Source organism: Tachyglossus aculeatus, chromosome 21 (genome assembly GCF_015852505.1).
Source record: "Tachyglossus aculeatus isolate mTacAcu1 chromosome 21, mTacAcu1.pri, whole genome shotgun sequence".
NCBI classification, from domain to species: Eukaryota; Metazoa; Chordata; class Mammalia; order Monotremata; family Tachyglossidae; genus Tachyglossus; species Tachyglossus aculeatus.
Genome location: NC_052086.1, coordinates 25827843 through 25842868, shown reverse-complemented (window position 1 = coordinate 25842868; position 15026 = coordinate 25827843).

Below are 15026 nucleotides of genomic sequence, written 5' to 3'. Positions count from 1 at the left end.
AGCGCTTGGGAAGTCCAAGTTGGGCAACCTATAGAGACGGTCCCTACCCAACAGCGGGCTTGTTAATTTAATTTAATATTTAATAATGGCATTTATTAAGCGCTTACTCTGTGCAAGGCACCGTTCTAAGCACTGAGGTAGACACAAGGTCATCGGGTTATATCCCACATGGGGTTCACAGTCCCAACCCCCATTTTACAGATGAGGTGACTGAGGCACAGAGAAGTAAAGTGACTTGCCCAGAAGCACACAGCTGAGCAGAAGGACCTGGGATCTAATCCCAGCTGCACCGCTTGTCTGCCGTGTGACCTTGGGCAAGTCACTTCACTTCTCTGGGCCTTCACCTCATCTTTAAAATGCAGTCTCCCATTTCTTCCTGGAATACCACTACACCGATAATAACAGTTAAGGTACTTGTTAGGCTCTCGCAATGTGCCAATCGCTGTTCTGAGCGCTGAGGTGGACACAAGTTAATCAGTTTGGCCTCAGTCTCCATCCCACGTGGGGCTCACGCTCTTAGTCCCCATTTTGCAGATGAGGTGGCTGAGGCCCGGAGAGGTTGGGTGATTTGCCCAGGGTCACACAGCAGGCATGGGGCAGAGTCAGAATTGGAACCCAGGTCCTTCTGGCTCCCCAGCCCATACTCTGTCCACTGAGCTCACCGGCACCTCAAGCTTAGCACGACCAAGGCTGAACTTCTTCTCCTCTTTTGCCCCTAAACTGCCTGTTCTGAACTCTTCCGTCTCTGGCGACACCAATCAATCAATCAATCAATCAATCGTATTTATTGAGCACTTACTGTGTGCAGAGCACTGTACTAAGCGCTTGACACCACGCCCATCTTCCCCATCCCCGGGTCCCATGACCATGATATCATGCTCAACTTCTCGCCACCTTTCAACCCTCACGTGAGATCAACAGAAGCAGCGTGGCTCGGTGGAGAGCGCACGGGCTTTGGAGTCAGAGGTCACGGGTTTGAATCCCAGCTCCACCACATGGCTGCTGTGTGACCTTGGGCAGGTCACTTGACTTCTCTGGGCCTCGGTTGCCTCATCTGTAGAATGGGGGGGATGAAGACTGTGAGCCCCACGTGGGACAACTTGATCACCCTGTGTGTCCCCGGGTGCTTGGAACGGTGCTTTGCACATAGTAAGTGCTTGACAGATGCCATCATTATTATTATTATTATTATTATCAACTGCTCAATCCTGCCAGTTTTCCCTCCACGACATTTCCGGGATCCACCGTTTCCTGTCCACCCTGGCCCGAGCCCTCGTGGTATCACTGGGAGACTATTGCATCAGCCTCCCCACTGCTTAACCACTCCCAAAAAACCATCCAGTGGCCGCCCCTCTTCCGCAGGACGTGGAAATTCGTAACCATGGGTTTCCAGAGCCCTCCCTCTTACATCTTGGTGGTCTTCCGGCCACTCCTCAGCTTGTATTCTTGCAATCTTGGATTTGCTCTGTCTCTCCCTCTCCGTGTCCCCGCCTCCTTCCCCTGGCTCACAATGCCCCCCACCCCCAGCCTAGTGCACCCCTTGAAAAATAATTCACCAAACCTCCCCTCTCCCTATCTTCGAAATCTAAGTTAATAATAATAATAATAATAATGGCATTTATTAAGCGCTTACTATGTGCAGGGCGCTGTTCTAAGCGCTGGGGAATTTACAAGGTGATCAGGTTGTCCCACGTGGGGCTCACAGTCTTCATCCCCATTTTACAGATGAGGGAACTGAGGCCCAGAGAAGTTAAGTGACTTGCCCAAAGTCACACAGTTGACAAGTGGTGGAGCCGGGATTTGAACCCATGACCTCTGACTTCAAAGCCCGTGCTTTTTCCACTGAGCCACACTGAGCCACGCTGCTTACCATTTCCCTCGTGAAACTTTCCCTGAATATTTTTCTGGTTGCCTTTGTTACGTGCTTACTACGTTCTACGCACTTTTCTAAGCGCTGGGGTAGGTTAAAGATAACCAGGTTGGACACAGTCCATGTCCCACATGGGGCTTACAGTCTTAATCCCCATTTTGAGCCCCCTTTTTCCTCTCCTCCTCCCCATCCCCCCCATCCCTACCTCCTTCCCCTCCCCACAGCACCCGTATAGATGTTTGTATAGATTTATTACTCCATTTATTTTATGTGTGCATATTTACTATTCTATTTATTTCGTTAATGATGTGCATCTAGCTTTATCTCTGTTTATTCTGATGACTTGACACCTGTCCACATGTTTTGTTTTGTTGTCTGTCTCCCCCTTCTAGACTGTGAGCCCGTTGTTGGGTAGGGACCGTCGCTATATGTTGCCAACTTGTACTTCCCAAGCGCTTAGTACAGTGCTCTGCACACAGTAAGTGCTGAATAAATACGACTGAATGAATGAATGAATGGTGGAGCCGGGATTTGAACCCATGACCTCCGACTCCAAAGCCCAGGCTCTTTCCACCGAGCCACGCTGCTTCCCAAGTTGGCAAGTTGTTGCCAACTTGCACTTCCCAAGCGCTTCTTACGGTGCTCTGCACACAATAAGCGCTCGATAAATACGATTTTAGGGGAGTATTACAGAAGCAGCGTGGCTCAGTGGAAAGAGCCCGGGCTTTGGAGTCAGAGGTCGTGGGTTCAAATCCCTGCTCCGCCAACTGTCAGCTGTGTGGCTTTGGGCAGGTCACTTCACTTCTCTGGGCCTCGGTTACCTCATCTGTAAAATGGGGATTAAAATTGTGTGAGCCCCCTCTGGGACAATCTGATCACCTTGTAATCTCCCCAGCGCTTAGAACAGTGCTTGGCACATAGTAAGTGCTTAACAAATACCAACATTATTATTATTATTATTATTATTATTGAATGAATGAACTCGTCGGTGGGCGGGGACTGTCACCCTTTATAATAATAATAATAATAATAATAATAATAATATATAATAATAATAATAATATATAATTATTCAAATAAATTCCTTTATTACTCTATAGTACTCTCCCAAGTGCTTAGTACAGTGCTCTGCACACGGTGAGTGCTTAACAGATATGACTGAATGAATCTGTCCATACCATCTCCACCCTGGAAACTCCTCGGGTGCAGGCAGTGGGGCATCTAAATGGTGTACTCTCCCAACCGTTCAGTACGGGGCTCTGCACACGGCAAGCACTCAAAAAATACCACTGATTGATCTCCATTTCTACTTAATTCAAAAATAATAATAATACGGCATTTGTTAAGCGCTAAAAGAGAATCCAACCCCGCTGTTCCCCATGAGGATACTCAACCGGGACTAGATTGAGTACCCAATGCTCAATACAGTGCCTGGTGCATAGTAAGCACTTAACAGATACCATTTATTACTATTATTAATCATTCATTCATTCAATCATATTTATTGAGCGATTACTGTGTGCAAAGCACTGTATTCATTCATTCATTCAATCGTATTTATTGAGCGCTTACTGTGTGCAGAGCACTGTATTCATTCATTCATTCAATCATATTTATTGAGCGCTTACTGTGTGCAGAGCACTGTACTAAGCGCTTGGAAAGTACAAGTTGGCAACATGTAGAGACGGTCCCTACCCAACAGTGGGTTCACAGTCTAGAAGGGGGAGATGGTCAACAAAACAAAACATAGTTACAAAATAAAATCAATGGAATAAATATGTACAAGTAAAATAGAGTAATAAATACGTACAAACATGCATACATCTATACAGGTGCTGTGGGGAGGGGAAGGAGTAAGGCAGGGGGGAGGGGGAGAGGAAAAAGGGGGCTCAGTCTGGGAAGGCCTCCTGGAGGAGGTGAGCTCTCAGTAGGGCTTTGAAGGGATTACGATTACATCCCATCCTCGTTTTAGGGACGGAGAATCTGAGGAGGGTTCTAGACTGTGAGCCCGCTGTTGGGTAGGGACCGTCTCTCTATGTTGCCAACTTGGACTTCCCAAGCGCTTAGTACAGTGCTCTGCACACAGTAAGCGCTCAGTAAATACGATTGAATGAATGAATGAGATGGGCTAAGCGATCTCCCTGGACCTCCCCCTAGGAGGGCCAGATGAGCAACCTCCTCCCAGGTCCTCCGGACCATCTCCGGGGAGGTCAAACTCTAGAGCTGGAGTTCATTCATTCATTCAATCGTATTTATTGGGCGTTTACTGTGTGCAGAGCACTGTACTAAGCGCTTGGGAAGTGCAAGTTGGCAACATATAGAGACGGTCCCTACCCAACAGTGGGCTCACAGTCTAAAAGGGGAAGACAGACAACACCCACTCCCTTGGAGAACTCATTCGTTCCCACAGCTTCAACTGCCATCTCTGTGCAGATGATTCCCAAGTCTCTCCCCCCCCAGCCTTACCTCCTTCCCCTCCCCACACCACCTGTATAGATGTTTGTACGGATTTATTACTCTATGTATTTATTTTATTTGTACATATTTATCCTATTTATTTTATTTTGTGAATATGTTTTGTCTTGTCTGTCTCCCCCTTCTAGACTGTGAACCCACTGTTGGGTAGGGACCGTCTCTATGTGTTGCCGACTTGTACTTCCCAAGCGCTTAGTACAGTGCTCTGCACACAGTAAGCACGCAAGAAATACGATTGAATGAATGAACAAAACAAAACATATTAACAAAATAAAATAAGTAGAATAAATATGTACAAGTAAAATAAATAAATAGAGTAATAAATACGTACAAACATATATACATATATACAGGTGTTGTGAGGAGGGGAAGGAGGTAAGGCTGGGGGGATGGAGATGGGGAGGAGGGGGAGAGGAAGGAGGGGGCTCAGTCTGGGAAGGCCTCCTGGAGGAGGATGTTGTTGGGGGAGGGCGGGGGGCTGGGAAGGCTTTTTTGGTGAGAGAACAAAACTGGACAAATGGCTTTAGGGGTCTCAAACGCTCCCTTCCAGTCCTGAGAGCCTAGGATCAAAAGCCAAAGAGCGCACACGACTGGGGTTGGCCCAAGGATTCAAAACTGGGAAGTTAGTCATCTCTGAATTAGCTAGCTAGCTAGCTGCAAAAGCTGGCCTGAGAAAGAGTTGGGGAGAAAATAACAATGGAGATAGATGTTAAAGCAAGGTTGAAGGGGGCAATGCCAGGGAGATAAGACCGGCTCTTAGAGGTAGGAAACTATTTCCATTGTAAAAGTGAAGAAAGGGAGACATCCAAAGGTCAGCGGGAGCAGTAGAACCCAGGGCTAATTCCCCCCGTAGTTCGTCAGGGGTGGAACTTATATAATAATAATAATAATAATAATAATAATGATGATGGCATTTGTTAAGCACTTACTATCATCATCATCAATTGTATTTATTGAGCGCTTACTGTGTGCGGAGCACTGTACTAAGCGCTTGGGAAGTACAAATTGGCAACATATAGAGACAGTCCCTACCTAACAGTGGGCTCACAGTCGAAAAGGGGGAGACAAAACCAAACATACTAACAAAATAAAATAAATAGAATAGATAGTACAAGTAAAATAAATAAATACATAGAGTAATAAATATGTACAAACATATATACATATATACAGGTGCTGTGGGGAGGGGAAGGAGGTAAGATGGGATGGAGAGGGGGACGAGGGGGAGAGGAAGGAAGGGGCTCAGTCTGGGAAGGCCTCCTGTGCAAAGCACTGTTCTAAGCGCTGGGGAGGTTACAAGGTGATCAGGTTGTCCCACGTGGGGCTCACAGCCTTAAGCCCCATTTTACAGATGAGGTAACTGAGGCCCAGAGAAGTGAAGTGACTTTCCCAAAGTCACACAGCTGACATGTGGCGGAGCCAAGATTTGAACCCATGACCTCTGACTCCAAAGCCCGGGCTCTTTCCGCCGAGACACGTTGAAGTGCAGCCGAAACGTTGGAGGGTTTGGGGCTTCCGCCTCTAGCCTATCCACTTACACTGTCACACGTGGTGTTTTTTGTGATAGGGGTTGGTGGCCTGTGACGGACGGAGAAGCCGTGATTCAGTGTTTTCACAGCCTACACAACTCTGCTGGGTGAAACCTGTGAGCAGAATGGAGGGGGCCGGGATACCCAAGCAGCTGCTGAATGGAGAACTGAAAGGGAGCGTATGCAAACCGAGAGGGAAAAATTTACGGCTTAAATCAATCAATCGTATTTATTGAGCGCTTACTGTGTGCAGAGCACTGTACTAAGCGCTTGGGAAGTACAAGTCGGCAACACATAGAGACGGTCCCTACCCAGCAGCGGGCTCACAGTCTAGAAGGGGGAGACAGAGAACAAAACCAAACATACTAACAAAATAAAATAAATAGAATAGATATGTACAAGATAAATAGAGTAATAAATATGTACAAACATATATACAATATATGACAGCTGCCCTCCTTGACACCCACACTAATGTTTAAGGATATTCCATGTAACACTCCTAACTTTCTGGACCTCTCATCCCTGAATTTATCCAAACCCCTCTGAACCGACAGATAGCTTCTGCCTGCGCAACTTCCTGGAGTAACAAATTCCATTTGCTTACTACCCACTGGATGAAGAACCTAATTCCATTTTGAACCTACCACCTTCAAGCTTTAATGGGTTCTGCGGGTTGACGAACAGCAATTCTATCTCCCTTTTCAGACTTCAATCATTCTCTTCTGCCCCCCACACCCAGAGCCCCATCTACATTAGTGATGCATCAACAGTATCAATGGTAACGATGGGGCAGGGCAGTGGATTCTTAAAAGATCACTGCAAGGGACAGACCAGTCTTGCACGCAGCAACTGGCAGAGGGGTCGGTCACCAAGAGCACAGGCTTCGCGGATATCGGGATACCAAGAGGCAGAATCAAAAACAGAGAGAGGCCCAGAATAGGCAAATCCTCCGGTACAGCCAGGACTCTCTTTCCATGCAACCACCTGGCCCGCTCCTAATAATAATAATGATGGCATTTATTAAGCGCTTACTATGTGCCAAGCACTGTTCTAAGCGCTGGGGAGGTTACAGGGTGATCAGGTTGTCCCACGGGGGGCTCACAGTCTTAATAATAATAATGATGGCATTTATTAAGCGCTTACTATGTGCAAAGCACCGTTCTAAGCGCTGGGGAGGTTACAAGGTTGTCAGGTTGTCCCACGGGGGGCTCACGGTCTTAATCTCCATTTTACAGATGAGGGAACTGAGGCCCAGAGAAGTGAAGTGACTTGCCCAAAGTCACACAGCTGACAATTGGCGGAGCCGGGATTTGAACCCCTGACCTCTGACTCCAAAGCCCGGGCTCTTTCCACTGAAAAAGCTGCTTCTCTTAATCGCCTTTTACATATGAGGTAACGGGCCTCACCTCACCGCTCTCCTTCTACAACTCAGCCCACACAGTTGGCTCCTCTAATACTGACCTTCTCACTATAACTCGATCCAGTCTTATCTCACCGCCAACCCCTCGCCCCCATCCTGCCTCTGGCCTGGAACACTGTCCCTCTTCAAATCTAATAGACAATTACTACCCCCCTTCCCTGCTTCAAAGCCTTATTGAAGGCACATGGCCTCCAAGGGACCTTCCCTGACTAAGCCCTCTTATCCTCTTCTCCCACTCCCTTCTGCCGTTGCTCTGACTTGCTCCCTTATTTATCCCCGCCCCAGCCCTACAGCACTTTGTGTACGTATCTGTCATTTTTGTGATAGGGGTTAATGGCCTATGACCAAGAAGCCATGATTCGGTGTTTTCGCAGCCTACACAACTCTGCGTGACACCCAAATCTACATCACCTCCCCTGTTCTCCCTCCCTCCCTCCCGGCTCCTATCTCCTCCTGCCTTCAGGACATCTCCATCTGGATGTCCGCCCACCACCTAAAACTCAACATGTCTAGGTCTGAGCTCCTTATCTTCCCTCCCAAACCCTGTCCTCTCCCTACCGTCCTTCCCGTCTCACAAGCCCGCGACCTCGGTGTCGTCCTTGACTCCGCTCTCTCGTTCACCTCACACATCCAATCCGTCACTAAAACCTGCCGGTCTCACCTCCGCAACATCGCCAAGATCCACCCTTTCCTCTCCATCCAAACCGCTACCTTGTTGGTACAATCTCTCATCCTATCCCGACTGGATTACTGCATCGGCCTCCTCTCTGATCTCCCATCGTCCCGTCTCTCCCTGCTTCAGTCTATACTTCCCTCTGCTGTCCGGATCGTCTTTGTACAGAAACGCTCTGGACATGTCACTCCCCTCCTCAAAAATCTCCAGTGGTTGCCTGTCAACCTATGCATCAGGCAGAAACTCCTCACCCTGGGCTTCAAGGCTGTCCATCCATCCCCTTGCCCCCTCCTACCTCACCTCCCTTCTCTCCTTCTCCAGCCCAGCCCGCACCCTCTGCTCCTCTGCCACCACAAACCTCCTCACTGGGCCTCGTTCTCGCCTGTCCCGCCGTCGACCCCTGGCCCACGTCCTACCTCTGGCCTGGAACGCCCTCCCTCCTCACATCCGCCAAACTAGCTAGCTCTCTTCCCCTCTTCAAAGCCCAATTGAGAGCTCACCTCCTCCGGGAGGCCTTCCCAGACTGAGCCTCCCTTTTCCTCCGTTCCTCCTCCCCTCTCCATCGTCCCTACTCCCTCCCTCTGCTCTACCCCCTTCCCTGTCCCACCGCACTTGTGTATATTTGCACATATTTATTACTCTATTTTATTAATGATGTGTATATATCTATAATTCTATTTATCCATTTTGATGTTATCGAGGCCCGTCTACCTGTTTTGTTTTGTTGTGTCTCCCCCTTCTAGACTGTGAGCCCATTGTTGGGTAGGGATTGTCTCTATCTGTTGCCAAACTGTACTTTCCAAGAGCTTAGTACAGTGCTGTGCACACAGTAAGCGCTCAATAAATACAAATGAATGAATGCTGGGTGAAACCTGTGAGCAGAATGGAGGACACCAGGATATCCAAGCAGCTGCTGAATGGAGAACTGAAAGGGAGCATGTGCTCCTTTTATATCAATGACTTTATATTAATATTTTATATTATAATTTATGATAATATAATAGTTTATATTAATGACTGTCTCCCCCTCTAAACTGTAAGCTTGTCGTGGGCAGGGATTGTGCTGTTGAGTGTTACACTGTACTCTCCCAAGTGCTTAGTACAATGCTCTGCACACAGTAAGTGCTCAAAAAATATGACTATATGGCTTTTAATGCTAAAGCTCATTTAATAGCTGTCTATAGAGTCTTTTACAGTGTGGCAGGATTGGCATAATTTCCCAACTTTTTGATTTTGCATAAAAAATGGATGTGACCACTAACAATGATGAGCTCTTTTCATGACTAATAATAATAATAATGGTATTTGGTAAGTGCTTACTATGTGCCAAGCACCGTTCTAAACGCTGGGCTAAATACAAGGTAATGAGGTTGTCCCATGTGGGCTCACGATCTTAATCCCCTTTTTACAGATGAGGTCACTGAGGCACAGAGAAGTTAAGCGGACTTGCCCAAAGTCACACAGCTGACCAGTGGCGGGAGCCGGGATTAGGACTTTTAGACTGTGAGCCCACTGTTGGGTAGGGACTGTCTCTATATGTTGCCAACGTGTACTTCCCAAGTGCTTAGTACAGTGCTCTGCACACAGTAAGCGCTCAATAAATATGATTGATTGATTGATTGACCCACAACCTCTGACTCCCAAGCCTGGGCTCTTTCCACTGAGCCACGCTGGGGTCTAATCACAGTTCTGTCACTTGCCAGCTGTGTGGCCCTGGGCAAGTCACTTCACTTCTTTATGCCTCAGGTTCCTCAGCTGTAAAATGGGAATTAAACACCTGGTCTCTCTCCCTTTTAGACTTTGAACTCCAATATGGGGCAGAGACAGTGACCTAATTATCTTGTATCTCCTCCCCAGCGCTTGACAATGTAGTACGCGTACATGTAAAAATGTCCACAAATAGTATTCCTACTACTACTAATACTAATAACGGTATTTGTTAAGTGCTTACTATGTGCCAAGCACTGTTTTAAACACTCAGGCACAAAATATTCAGGCTGGACACGGCCCCGGTCCCAAAACCAACCAATCACCTCTTCGGTAAATCACTCCCCCTTCACCGACCCTCAAATAATAATAATAATGGCATTTATTCCTATGCCCTCTACATTGTCCTAGTCCTTCTCTCTTGAGCTCCTATTTCTATGACTGATTTTTCTTAATTTCATTTATTGGATCTTTTTGCACCTTTTACCCCTTAACAGTGGGTGTCCTGAGAGTCTCTTTTCTGGGTCCCCTTCTACTCTCACTCTATACTTAGACTGTGAGCCCGCTGTTGGGTAGGGACTACATGTCTCCTTCCCTTCCCCACAGCACCTGTATATATGTATATATGTTTGTACATATTTATTACTCTATTTATTTATTTTACTTGTACATATCTATTCTATTTTATTTTGTTAGTATGTTTGGTTTTGTTCTCTGTCTCCCCCTTTTAGACTGTGAGCCCACTGTTGGGTAGGGACTGTCTCTAGATGTTGCCAACTTGTACTTCCCAAGCGCTTAGTACAGTGCTCTGCACACACTAAGCGCTCAATAAATACGATTGATTGATTGATTGATGTTGCCAACTTGTACTTCCCAATCAATCGTATTTATTGAGCGCTTACTGTGTGCAGAGCAAGCGCTTAGTACTGTGCTCTGCACACCGTAAGCGCTCAATAAATACGATTAAATAAATGAATGAATATGTCTAAACAGGAGGGAGTAGGATTAATCCCCATTTTCCAGATGAGGAAACTGAAGTACGAACAGATTAAGAGACTTGTCCAAGGTCACACGGCAGACAAATGGCAGACCTGGGGTTAGAACCCAGATCCTCCAAACTCCCAAGGCCCATGCCCTTTGTTGTCGCACTGAAAGTATGAAGCAAGGCCCTACTGAAAGCTCACCTCCTCCAGGAGGCCTTCCCAGACTGAGCCCCTTCCTTCCTCTCCCCCTCGTCTCCCTCTCCATCCCCCCCATCTTACCTCCTTCCCTTCCCCACAGCACCTGTATATATGTATATATGTTTGTACATATTTATTACTCTATTTTTTTATTTTACTTGTACATATCTATTCTATTTATTTTATTTTGTTAGTATGTTTGGTTTTGTCTCCCCCTTTTAGACTGTGAGCCCACTGTTGGGTAGGGACTGTCTCTATATGTTGCCAATTTGTACTTCCCAAGCGCTTAGTACAGTGCTCTGCACACAGTAAGCGCTCAATAAATACGATTGATGATGATGATGCTCTTCCACTAGACCACGCTGCTTCCATTTGTATTAAACTGATTAGCTGGTTACCTGAGAAGCAGCGCGGCTTGGTGGCTAGAGCCTGGGCTCGGGAGTCGGAAGGACCTGGGTTCTAATCCCACTCTGCCACGTGTCTGCTGTGTGACCTTGGGCAAGTCACTTAACCTCTCTGTGCCCCAGTTCCCTCAACTGGAAAATGGGGATTAAGACAGTGTGTCCTCTGTGGGATAGGGACTGTGTCCGACCTCATTACCTTGTCTCTACCCCAGCGCTTAGTACAGTGCCTGGCACCTAGTAAGCGCTTCACAAATACCGTCTAGACTGTGAGCCCGCTGTTGGGTAGGGACCGTCTCTATGTGTTGCCGACTTGTACTGCCCAAGCGCTTAGTACAGTGCTTTGCACACAGTAAGCGCTCAATAAATATGATTGAATGAATGACAATGAAATACCGCAATTATTATTATTATCATACTGAATGTGTGGCTAATGCAATATGCAAAGGAATTTGTGGGGGGGATGGACATGATTAAAACATAATTAGGACATGTTTTGTTCATTTATTTATTTTACTTGTACATATCTATTCTATTTATTTTATTTTGTTAGTATGTTTGGTTTTGTTCTCTGTCTCCCCCTTTTAGACTGTGAGCCCACTGTTGGGTAGGGACTGTCTCTATATGTTGCCAACTTGTGCTTCCCAAGCGCTTAGTACAGTGCTCTGCACACAGTAAGCGCTCAATAAATACGATTGATGATGATGATGATCAAATTAATATCTATATTTTTAATTTGAAACTGAGCCCACACATTCTAAGCATTGAGGTACTCACCCCACCCCATCCCTCAAGTCCCCACTGCACACATATATACGGGAGTATATTCGGCTGCTTCTCCGCAAGAGCCCGGGCTTTGGAGTCAGAGGTCACGGGTTCAAATCCCGGCTCCTCCAACTGTCAGCTGTGTGACTTTGGACAAGTCACTTCACTTCTCTGGGCCTCAGTTACCTCACCTGTAAAATGGGGATTAAAACTGTGCGCCCCCCCATAGGACAACCTGATCACCTTGCCACCTCCCTAGCGCTTAGAACAGTGCTTTGCACATGGTAAGCGCTTAATACCATCATTATTATTATTATTAATTTATTTTATTGTCCATCTCCCCTGCCAGACTGTAGGATCCTGTATATATGTATATATGTTCCTGTATATATGTTTGTACATATTTATTACTCTATTTATTTATTTATTTATTTTACTTGTACATATCTATTCTATTTATTTTATTTTGTTAGTATGTTTGGTTTTGTTCTCCGTCTCCCCCTTTTAGACTGTGAGCCCGCTGCTGGGTAGGGGCCGTCTCTATGTGTTGCCAATTTGTACTTCCCAAGCGCTTAGTACAGTGCCCTGCACATAGTAAGCGCTCAATAAATACGATCGATGATGATGATCCCTGAGGACAGAGATCCTGTCTGCTTCCTTTAAACTCTCTCAACCGCTTAGTACATTTCGCCACATATCATGAACCCTCGATATATACTAGTGATTGATTTCTGATTGTACACCACTTCCCTAAATCAGTCAGGAAAGGCAGGCTGACGATGAATCTAAAGAAAACCCGCGCCAGGGAAGCCATACGACCCGAAAGTTATATAGGCAACACGGAGCTACATTCTGTCACTGAATTCCGTTAGCTGTGCAACACTCTGACCAACCACAGACAAAGAAGTAGAAAACCAAATCAAAAAGGCCACACGGCCTTTGGAAAATGTCAACAGAATGAGGAAGCGACACGGTATCCGGCTCCAGGCCAAACTGAAGCTGTCCGGAGCTGTAGCGCCGTATAACCTTCTCTGCGGCGTATTTTTTTTTATCAGTATTTATTTTTCAGTCGATCGTATTTTTTTAGCGCTTACTGTGCGCAGGGCACTGTACTAAGGGCTTGGGAGAGTACGGTATGACAACGGACACATTCCCTGCCCACAACGAGTCTCGACGTGGGAGACAGGTATTAATAGATATAAATTACAGATATGGACCTAAGTGGTGTGGAGAGGGGTTGGGGAATGAATAAAAGGAGCAAGTCAGGGTGATGCAGAAAGGAGAGGGAGAAGAGGAAAGGAGGGCTTACTGTGTGCAGAGCACTGGACTAAGCGCTTGGGAAGTACAAGCTGGCAACATACAGAGACAGTCCCTACCCAACAGTGGGCTCACAGTCTAGAAGGGGGAGACATCATCATCAATCGTATTTATTGAGCGCTTACTTTGTGCAGAGCACTGTACTGAGCGCTTGGGAAGTACAAGTTGGCAACATCTAGAGACGGTCCCTACCCAACAGTGGGCTCACAGTCTAGAAGGGGGAGACAGAGAACAAAACCAAACATACTAACAAAATAAAATAAATAGAATAGATAGGTACAAGTAAAATAAATAAATAAATAAATAAATAGAGTAATAAATACGTACAAACATATATACATATATACAGAGGAAGGCCTTTTGGAGGAGATGTCCCTTCAATAAGACTTCTCTGACACTCCACACCCTGTTCTTTTAGCAGGTCACTCATTCTTTCAGTGGTATTTATTCAGCTCTTAACTGTGGGCAGAGTACTGTACTAAGCTCTCAGGAGAATCGACACAACAATAAACACACACATTCCCTGCCCACAAGCAGTTCCATTGGCATCACTTGTAGCCTGTACTTGACATCAATGGGAAGACAGGATCACAAACAATTCAGTTCTGAAACCGTCAGTTTCTTAGCACTGAAGCTAGGCTCGACTCAACACAGCTATGCGGGGTGGGACTTGTAAGGAAAATGAATGACAGCATGATCCCTAAACAACGGCTGTATGGCGAGCTGGAATTGGGAAAGAAATCAATCAATCATATTTATTGAGCCCTTACTGTGTGCAGAGCACTGGACTAAGCGCTTGGGAAGCATAAGTTGGCAACATATAGAGACAGTCCCTACCCAACAGTGGGCTCACAGTCTAGAAGGGGGAGACGGAGAACAAAACCAAACGTACTAACAAAATAAAATAAATAGAATAGATATGTACAAGTAAAATAAATAAATAGAAAGAAAGCTCAAAGAAAGCTTTGAGGGCAAGGGAAGCCTTTTAAGGACACGATGGGAACAGAGCCCCAGACGATGCCACCTCCCAATGACAAACTAGGAGCCAACTGACGAGAATAAACCAGGATGGCATAGCGCAATCAAGAAAAGATTGGCTCATTTCGAGCAAAAACTTTGTAAGGAGGGACAAGTGGCAAAACCAAAACCAAAGCCAGGTTCTGCAAACATGACAACACAACGTGGGACACAATGCAACCCAACACAACGTGCCCACCACGCAACTGGGACTTTGGGTCCCTCACTGGCCTTCTCAGTCACTCACAGGTGAATTTCACCATCAGTGATGTCTTCTAATCGTAATGATAATGATGGCTTTTGTTAAGCGCTTACTATGTGCCAAGCACTGTTCTAAGCGCTGGGAGGGATACAAAGTAATCAGGTTGACCCACATCGGGCTCACAGTCTTCATCCCCATTTTACAGGTGAGGGAACTGAGGCCCAGAGAAGTTAAGTGACTTGCCCCAAGTCACACAGCTGACAGGTGGTGGAGTCTGGATTAGAACCCACGACCTCTGACTCCCAAGCCCAGGCTCTTTCCACTGGGCCAAAGAACTACATCATCATCATCAATCGTATTTATTGAGCGCTTACTATGTGCAGAGCACTGTACTAAGCGCTTGGGAAGTACAAATTGGCAACATATAGAGACAGTCCCTACCCAACAGTACATGATGCTCTAATCC